A 7,644-nucleotide genomic window follows, 5' to 3' on the forward strand; every position below is an offset into this window, starting at 1 on the left:
TTGATAGTACTGTTTTTAAGCACTTGAAAGCATATTTTAGAAGTCCAAGATATTCTTAAGTAAATATTTATATAATTTCTTATCCTGAAAAAGGTGCTTATAGTCAATATCTCAAAAAGTAAACAAACAAAAAGGCTCACAGAACTTTTGTCTTTAATTTATACCCAGCACCATCTTGCCTACTATTTTGTCTCTAATAAAGTATGTCTAACGTGGAATAAGAATTACTGAAACAGTATAGAAAATATGACTATAGAGTTATACAGTTTAGGGTACTCCATTCTCCAATAGTTGAGGCTATCTGGGAATGGGTGTGTATGAAAGGATGAGTAAGATGCAGAGTGAAGTTGAGCAAAATAAATAAGATCATAAGTTTATTTATGGGCTTCATCTAATTTTGGGGACATGAAAATTCATTATTTTCTACCACCTTCCATCCCTAGATTTTTGGTGGTATACAAGTGGCCCTCAAAGATTCTGTCTAATTCTGGATGATCTGGAGGTTTCCCTGCACGTAGGTGGACACTAGGCCATGGAGCCAACTGTAGCAGCAAGCACCCCAAGCATGTCCTCAGAGTTTGCTGCCCATACAGGTTCTTGGATCTGCTTTGTTAAAGGAAAGCAACTCAAAATGGGTTAATAAGCTTACTTTAATCAGTCGGACATATGTCGTCTACATTGTTCAGGGGAAAAGGTCAGCACCCCAAACTTCAGAATATACAGGCAGAATTATCAAGACAGAAACAGATCAAGTATACAGATTTCCAAACTGTCCAAACATTACATCCATACCCAGTCAACATCTGGGTTTTTCAAAGCCGGGGGGGCTCTGGACAACGGCTTTTCAGAATACAGATCAAATCACAGAACACTTCTCAAAGTGAGCCCCAAAACAAAGCCTCACATCAGGGCTTATATAGCCTTCTCCTGGCTCAGAGAATGTAACAACTTTATTGACTCACTGGCCAATCAAAAAGTATCTACTGAAAAACAAGCCTCCCACCCCAGGCTTCAGGTGCACTTTAGCCTAGGGGCAGGGAAGATCTTTAAAATTTACATTCGCATTACACCAACCCAAGGAAAAGTCCCTCGGAAAGAATAGGGGGCATATTGGGACATAGGGGTCATCAATGCAGTGGTGAATCTGTACTTCAGGAATGATTAATCTCTCCTAAAGTACCCAAAACTAGGCAGTTAAGGTAGCCTGATAAAGATAAAGGGATATTGATCATCCTCTCAAGGAAATATAAACTGTTGCTGCATTATCTAGGTCTCTCAGATGGATAAAAATTCACTGACCACAACAATCAATAACTACTTTCACAACACTCACTAAACATGAAGTGTCTAATACATGTCAGGGACTCTGATAAGTGTTTGAAGATACAGATGTAATGAATGAAACTGTCCCTACTCACAAGGAGCTTATATTCTGAGAGAAATGATTATTAATAATCAGTGATTTGGGGAGACCCAGAGTTCCCCCCATTTCTAAATTCCTCATTTTAAAGCTCATTCACTGAAGGTTGAACTAACTTTCTCCTCTATCATGGTCAGACCCCACCCAATTTTATCTACGGTGAATTACTACCCATTATGTTTGAGCAAGTTTGGGTGAAGGTAGATCCTTTGTCTAGATTGCCCAAGGCTGGGGGTGGTCTGGGTGTAGAGATAGTCTCTTTATCCAAGGGCGACATGATGTCATTCTCTCAACACCCAATTGGAGTGAACCCACTTTTACTTGTAATATTCATTCCCTCATTAATTGCTAACCAATTAAAGTTGGTTGCCACTCTATGGGGAACCCACCTTTCCAAGGGCAGCCAATGAAAAGGCATAGGAATGGAAGATGAATGTCATGTGTGAGGAGCAGAAATAAAGTCAGTTTATTTGCATCATGAAGTGCAGGTATGGGGAGTAATGTAAAATGAACCTGGAAATATGAATGGGGTCTAAGCTGTGAAAGAGATTTTTTTTTTTGATGGGAGAGGGTAGGGCAATTGGGATTAAGTGACTTGCCCAAGGTCACAAGGCTAATTTTTGTGTTAAGTATCTGAGGCCAGATTTGAATTATCCTAACTCCAGGCATAGTGCTCTATTCACTGTGCCACCTAGCTGCCCCAGCTGTGAAAGTTTTAAAAAGTTAAACAGATGAGTATATATTTGATTTAAATGTAATATGAAGCCACTGGATTTTAGTGAGTACTGTTATAACATAGATGTCTATTTAAGGAACATCACTTTGGCACTTGACAGCTAGGTATTGCCAGAGTCCATGGAGTGCTAGGCTTAGATTCAAGAAGACTAGAGTTCAAATACACCCTCAGACATTTACTAGCTGTATTACCCTGGGCAAGTCACTTAAACTCTGTTTGTATCAGTTTCCTCAATTGTAAAATGGTAATAATAATAATAATAGCACTGACTCCCAGGGTTTCTGGGAGGATTGAATGAGATCAAATCAAATTTATAAAGCACATAGAATAATCCTTGGCATACAGTAGATGCTATGTAAATCTTAGCTATTATTGTTATTTTATTCAGTGTGGAAGATGAACTAAAGTAGGCAAATATGAGGCAGGAAGACTATCTAGTAGGCAAATGTAATAATCTAGGAAAGAGGTGATGAGGGTCAACCCTATGATCATAGCTGTTTGGGTAGAAGGAGGTATTGGTGGAAGATTAAAATGGCAAGATTTGCTAGCTGTATGTGTGGGGTGATGAAGAGTGAAGATTCAAGGATAAGCTCATGGTGATGAACTTGGTAGTCTGAAAGAATGGAGATTTCTTTCATAGAAATGGTGAAATTGAGAAGAAAAGCAGGTTTTGAGACAAAGATTATGAGTTATTTTGGACATGTTGAGTTTAAGATGCTAAATATGCAAAGGATGACATGAAACTGAGACTCAGGAGAGGCTGGGAGTGGTGAGTAGACATCTGGGAGTGTAGCAGCAAGCACCCCAGCATCCCCAGGGTGGCTGCCAACACAGGTTCTTAGATCTGCTTTTCTAAAGGAAAGCAACTCAAAAAGGGGTTAACAATCTTGCTTTAATCAAACACATGTGAAAAGTCAACACCCTGAACTTCAGAGAATACAAACAAGTTACAAGCAGAAGTTACAAGGAGACAGAGAAACAGATCAGCAGACAGGCTTCCTACTGTCTGACCATTACATCCATAGTTAGTCAGTTACCACAGAAGAAGCATCAACATATGGGTTTTCAGAGCTGGGTGGGGGTGGGTGAGCTTAACACTGCCCAGAGTGTCATCTGGTCAAATCACACAACACATCTCAAAGTGAGTCCCCAAAGCAAAGCCTTCCATCAGGACTTATATAACCTTCTCCTGGGTCAGAGAATGTAACAACCCTCTTGACCCACTGCCCAATCACACAGCATCAAGGTGTGGGCATTCCTGAAAAATAAGCCTCCCCCACAGGCTCCGGGTGACCACATTCAGCCTATTAGGGGGCAGAGTATATTTTCAAATGAGGGAAGGTTCTCAGAGTCACTTAAGCCTATCAAAGGGCCAAGGGGCAGGGAAGATCTTCAGATTCCCATTCCCATAACAGGGAGTCATAGGCATAGAGATAATTAAACTCTTGGGAACTGATAAGGAAAGGATGAAAGAGAGAGAGAGAGAGAGAGAGAGAGAGAGAGAGAGAGAGAGAGAGAGAGAGGTGTAGTAAACATTCATAATTAGGGAATGTGATCTGGATGATGAACCAGCTGAACTGAAAAGAGTGACAAGAAACAATTAAAAATGTAGGAGAGAGTGGCTTTGCAAAAACCCAGAGAGAAGAGATTATTTAGAAGAGGGTGGTCAACTATCACATACAATAGATAGGTCAAGAAAGATGAGGACTGAGAAAAAACCATCAGATTTGGAAATTAAGAAATAACTGGTAACTTTGGAAAATGTGGTTTCAGTCAAATGATGAGGTAGTAGATTGCAAAGGGTTGAGGTGTATGGGAAGGTGAAGAATTGAGACAGCAAATGTGGACAACTTTTTTCAACAGCAATCACTTCATACCAGTCACCAGGGGCTTGAGTTACTGCTTTGAACACATTTACTAGATCGATCACAGAGCCTGTCTCAGTGTTATGACCTTGTTAGTTTCTCTGTAGTCCAGTGTAAGGTATAGAGTACTGTCTACAATGACTGGCCAGACAGTAGTCCCTACCTAACCTACTTCATAAGAGAGGAGTTGGTGTTTGTCTCAATCTAAGTTTACATAATCTAGGTCCTCTCTCCACCACTTTTCTCTACAATATGATTTCACACAAGAGTTCATGAAAGTAATAGTTCACTATTATTTAGGCAGATGAAAGCAACTCTAATGGAAGGAGTTGGGATAGGCACTACTTTAACTCTTCGGTTTTCTGTGGCTGATATTTTCCCTGACTTGTAGTAGAATTCTTTCAGGTGTACTTTCTAGAAGTGGGCACCGTACCCAAGCCTCCATAGTTATCTGTCTCACTGCTAAAAGTGAAGGAAAGTAGTTACTGGGTGAGATGTTAGAGTGTGTCCCTCGGACCCATCCAAGCCCCACCTCCTAGCTCGTCCTAGGCATATCTCTGATATCTCTGTAGCAGTGAGATATTCTCTCAATCAATCCTGTACCTCTTCAGGTGATGTTAAGGCTGAGAAAACAGATGTCCTGTCCTCTTCAATTAGGGAGTGAGGAGAGCCAGGAGTTGACCTTTCTTAATTGTCTGTGCTCTATAAGGTTAGAATCACTGCACTGCCAGGATGCCAATTAGATTCTTGAGTATGTATACACTGTCAATTTATTCACATGAGTTTTGCTATAATTATAATGTTCAATAGATTCCAGGGAATGTGGCAGAACAAGCAATGTATTTTGCCCAGCCCTTTTGAATACAAGTTAAACATTGAGTCAAATGATATCATATTGTCTGTACTCCTTTACTCAAGCAAACAGAAGGGGAGAGGTGAACTGTTCTTTTCTCAGAACACCTAGATTCAAAGCAAGTTAGCTACTGTCTGGGAACATCAAAGAACTGGGAGAATGCTGGGTGTAGAGCTATTCCATAAATGTTTTATTGTTCATTTTATTTGTTATCATATGCTTTTTATTTGGTTTTTAATTCAATGCTGAGTGAAATCACCATGTATGATTTAGCATGTTTGTTTTTGTCCACAGAAGGCTGCTACAGGTCACATGATTAAGAGTTATTGAAATATATCCCAGTATACTGAAGAGGTGAATTTATAAAGAGGTAGGTACTTTACTCTCTGATTGGGCAATTATGCAAATCCATATATCCCTTGATAATAAGTATTCATTTCCTCAAAAATGGAGGTAGAGCTGGCAAAGGTTATTCATTCTTTGAGAACCTTAGTTTGTCACTTATAACTTCTGCTCAGTGGGATAAACATATTTACCAGTAGATGGGTATCACATCCCAGATAAGCATAAGTACCCTTAGCTTTAGATATGCATATTTAATTGGATCAGTTTGGTTACTGGCAGTAGCCAAATCACTATCACTACCTAGTGTTAAAATAAATGGAAGTCAAATTCACTAATTTCCTGCCTCCATCTTCTTTATTTTTCAAAATCAGTATATTTCCTTTTTTCCAGTTTGGTGATACCCTTGCCATTCTATAATAAGATCTTTCAAAGATCACTAAAAAGCATATAATATGTCCATTTTCACATTCTTTCATGGAGACCTTTGGACAATGATCCCATCTCTTCTTTGATTTTTTTCCCTGTCTTCATATAGCTAAAACGACAACAATAACAAAATTTCCTTTTGTGCAGCACAGAGTATTAGCTCATTCTGGGTGTTTCTGTTTCTTTTCTTATAGGATCATACTACTCTTCTCCACTCATCTTTATTTACCTGCCTTTCCTTCCAATTTCAGTATAGATGTCTTTTTAAAAATCTGATTTTATCCATGTGCAACTACATTAGTTTCTCTAGGCAACTTCTCCTTTTCCTCCTGATCAGAATAATTTTTGTTTGTGTTTTCAGATTTTCATTCTTGAGATTGCCCCAAATCTCTTGGGATAAGTTCCACTGCAGAATATTATATCCTTTCTGTTATTTCTCTGAAACCTCTGAAATTTACTTTTTTCAAATATAGGGTACACATCAGATTATGTCCCACCATTCTCTCCTTCTCTATCCAAAATTCTGTTTTTGAGTGATAATTTCCCCACAAAGCCACAATCATTTCTATGTTAGCAATCGATTCTTCTTTGTTCAGAAAGAGGGTCAGAATTGCAGTTCCTTTGATCACTTCCTTCAGTTTTTGAAATATTAAATGATTACCATTTGTGACACTGAGAGAAAGAAAACTTCAACTGATAAAACAGATAAACTTCTCTATTACTTTAGTAACATGCCTCTTTAGAAAGCTTCTCATCTTTTCTCCAAACTCTTCAATATTTAATTTTCTCCTTTGAATACAATTGATTTGTGGGATTCTCATGTACAATATATATACTGACTACAAAACTTTAATTAAAGATATTGAAATTCAACAAAACTAAAGTCAAATATAGTATACAATGTTGGTACCCAGCTATTAAAATTAAAACACATTCTTTCTGGTAACAATCAACAAACTACAAAAATAGAAAGTAACACATATTATCAATTATAATCACTGTATTAGGAAGTTTTTATGAACTATTATTATGGAATTTACTTAATTGGGGAATGAGAGGCAGCATGGTATAATGAATGGATATCTGGCCTTGAAGCCAGAAGAACCTGATACATAGTAAATATGTTGTGTGGGCAAGTCACTTAATATATTAGGGTTCTAGGGATTTTCATTACCTGGGAGTTTTAATGAAATCAAAGGATCACTCCCTATTCTTACCTGAAGAAGAGGAGGAGATTTTAAATTTTATTTTAGTGTTTATTGGAAAGTCTGTTGTATCAAAATAAAATGTATCATTATTTAGAGAGAATATAATAGATGACAAGAGACAGTCTGCTTCTGGAAACTCTTAGCATTCCCCTACTTGAGTTCCTAGGGAGTTGTTCTTGTATTATGATGAACTACTAAAATAGCACTCTATCTGTCTCTCTCTGTCTCTGTTTCTTTCACCCACGAGGCCCAAAAAAAGAGTGAGTATGGCCTCGCTAGGAGAGATGGGAGCCACAGCCAGTACTATCATAGTTGCCAGTACCTTCATCGAATGTGACAGAAGACGCAGTCTGAGAGAAAGAGCCTGAGCTGCTTCCACCATCCACAATAGTGCAGCCTGAGGAGCAGTGCCTGCCTGGGAGGTGTGAGGAAGAAACACCAGGATCCTGAGACAAGGACTATCTAGAAGCCACTCAGGGCAGATGCTTTCATTCTACTGAAATGATCCAATAAATTATCTTTCACTTTCCCTATCCTTTTCTTCCTTTCCACTGCTCTCAGGAGAGATATGAGACTATTCTCCAGTTTCTATTTATTAAAAGTTTGTTTTGTGTCTTGTTTTACTGATATTTTAAGCTTGTTTGTAGGAAAGAATGCTTAACCATTGGATTGCTGACCTATTTGTTTCATTGATAAAAAGTGCAGCTAAGAAAAAGAAGCAGGAGTGGCAATACTAAGGATAATACAGAGAGAGAGAGAGAGAGAGAGAGAGAGAGAGAGAGAGAGAGAGA

The 7,644-nt window shown here is 38.4% G+C and overlaps 1 long non-coding RNA gene across 1 annotated transcript; it reads left to right on the forward strand.

Annotated features, from left to right (window-relative positions):
• Window positions 1-4,880: 4,880 nt before the first annotated feature.
• Window positions 4,881-7,449, forward strand: LOC138171112 (uncharacterized). The gene is made up of 3 exons (XR_011170800.1): window positions 4,881-4,992; window positions 5,169-5,244; window positions 7,101-7,449. It is a non-coding gene; the product is annotated as an uncharacterized lncRNA (long non-coding RNA).
• The last annotated feature ends 195 nt before the right edge of the window (window positions 7,450-7,644 follow it).

This window comes from Petaurus breviceps, unplaced genomic scaffold (genome assembly GCF_028583685.1).
Source record: "Petaurus breviceps papuanus isolate PSGF00001 unplaced genomic scaffold, PetGlider_PUasm1.0 419, whole genome shotgun sequence".
NCBI lineage: Eukaryota > Metazoa > Chordata > Mammalia > Diprotodontia > Petauridae > Petaurus > Petaurus breviceps.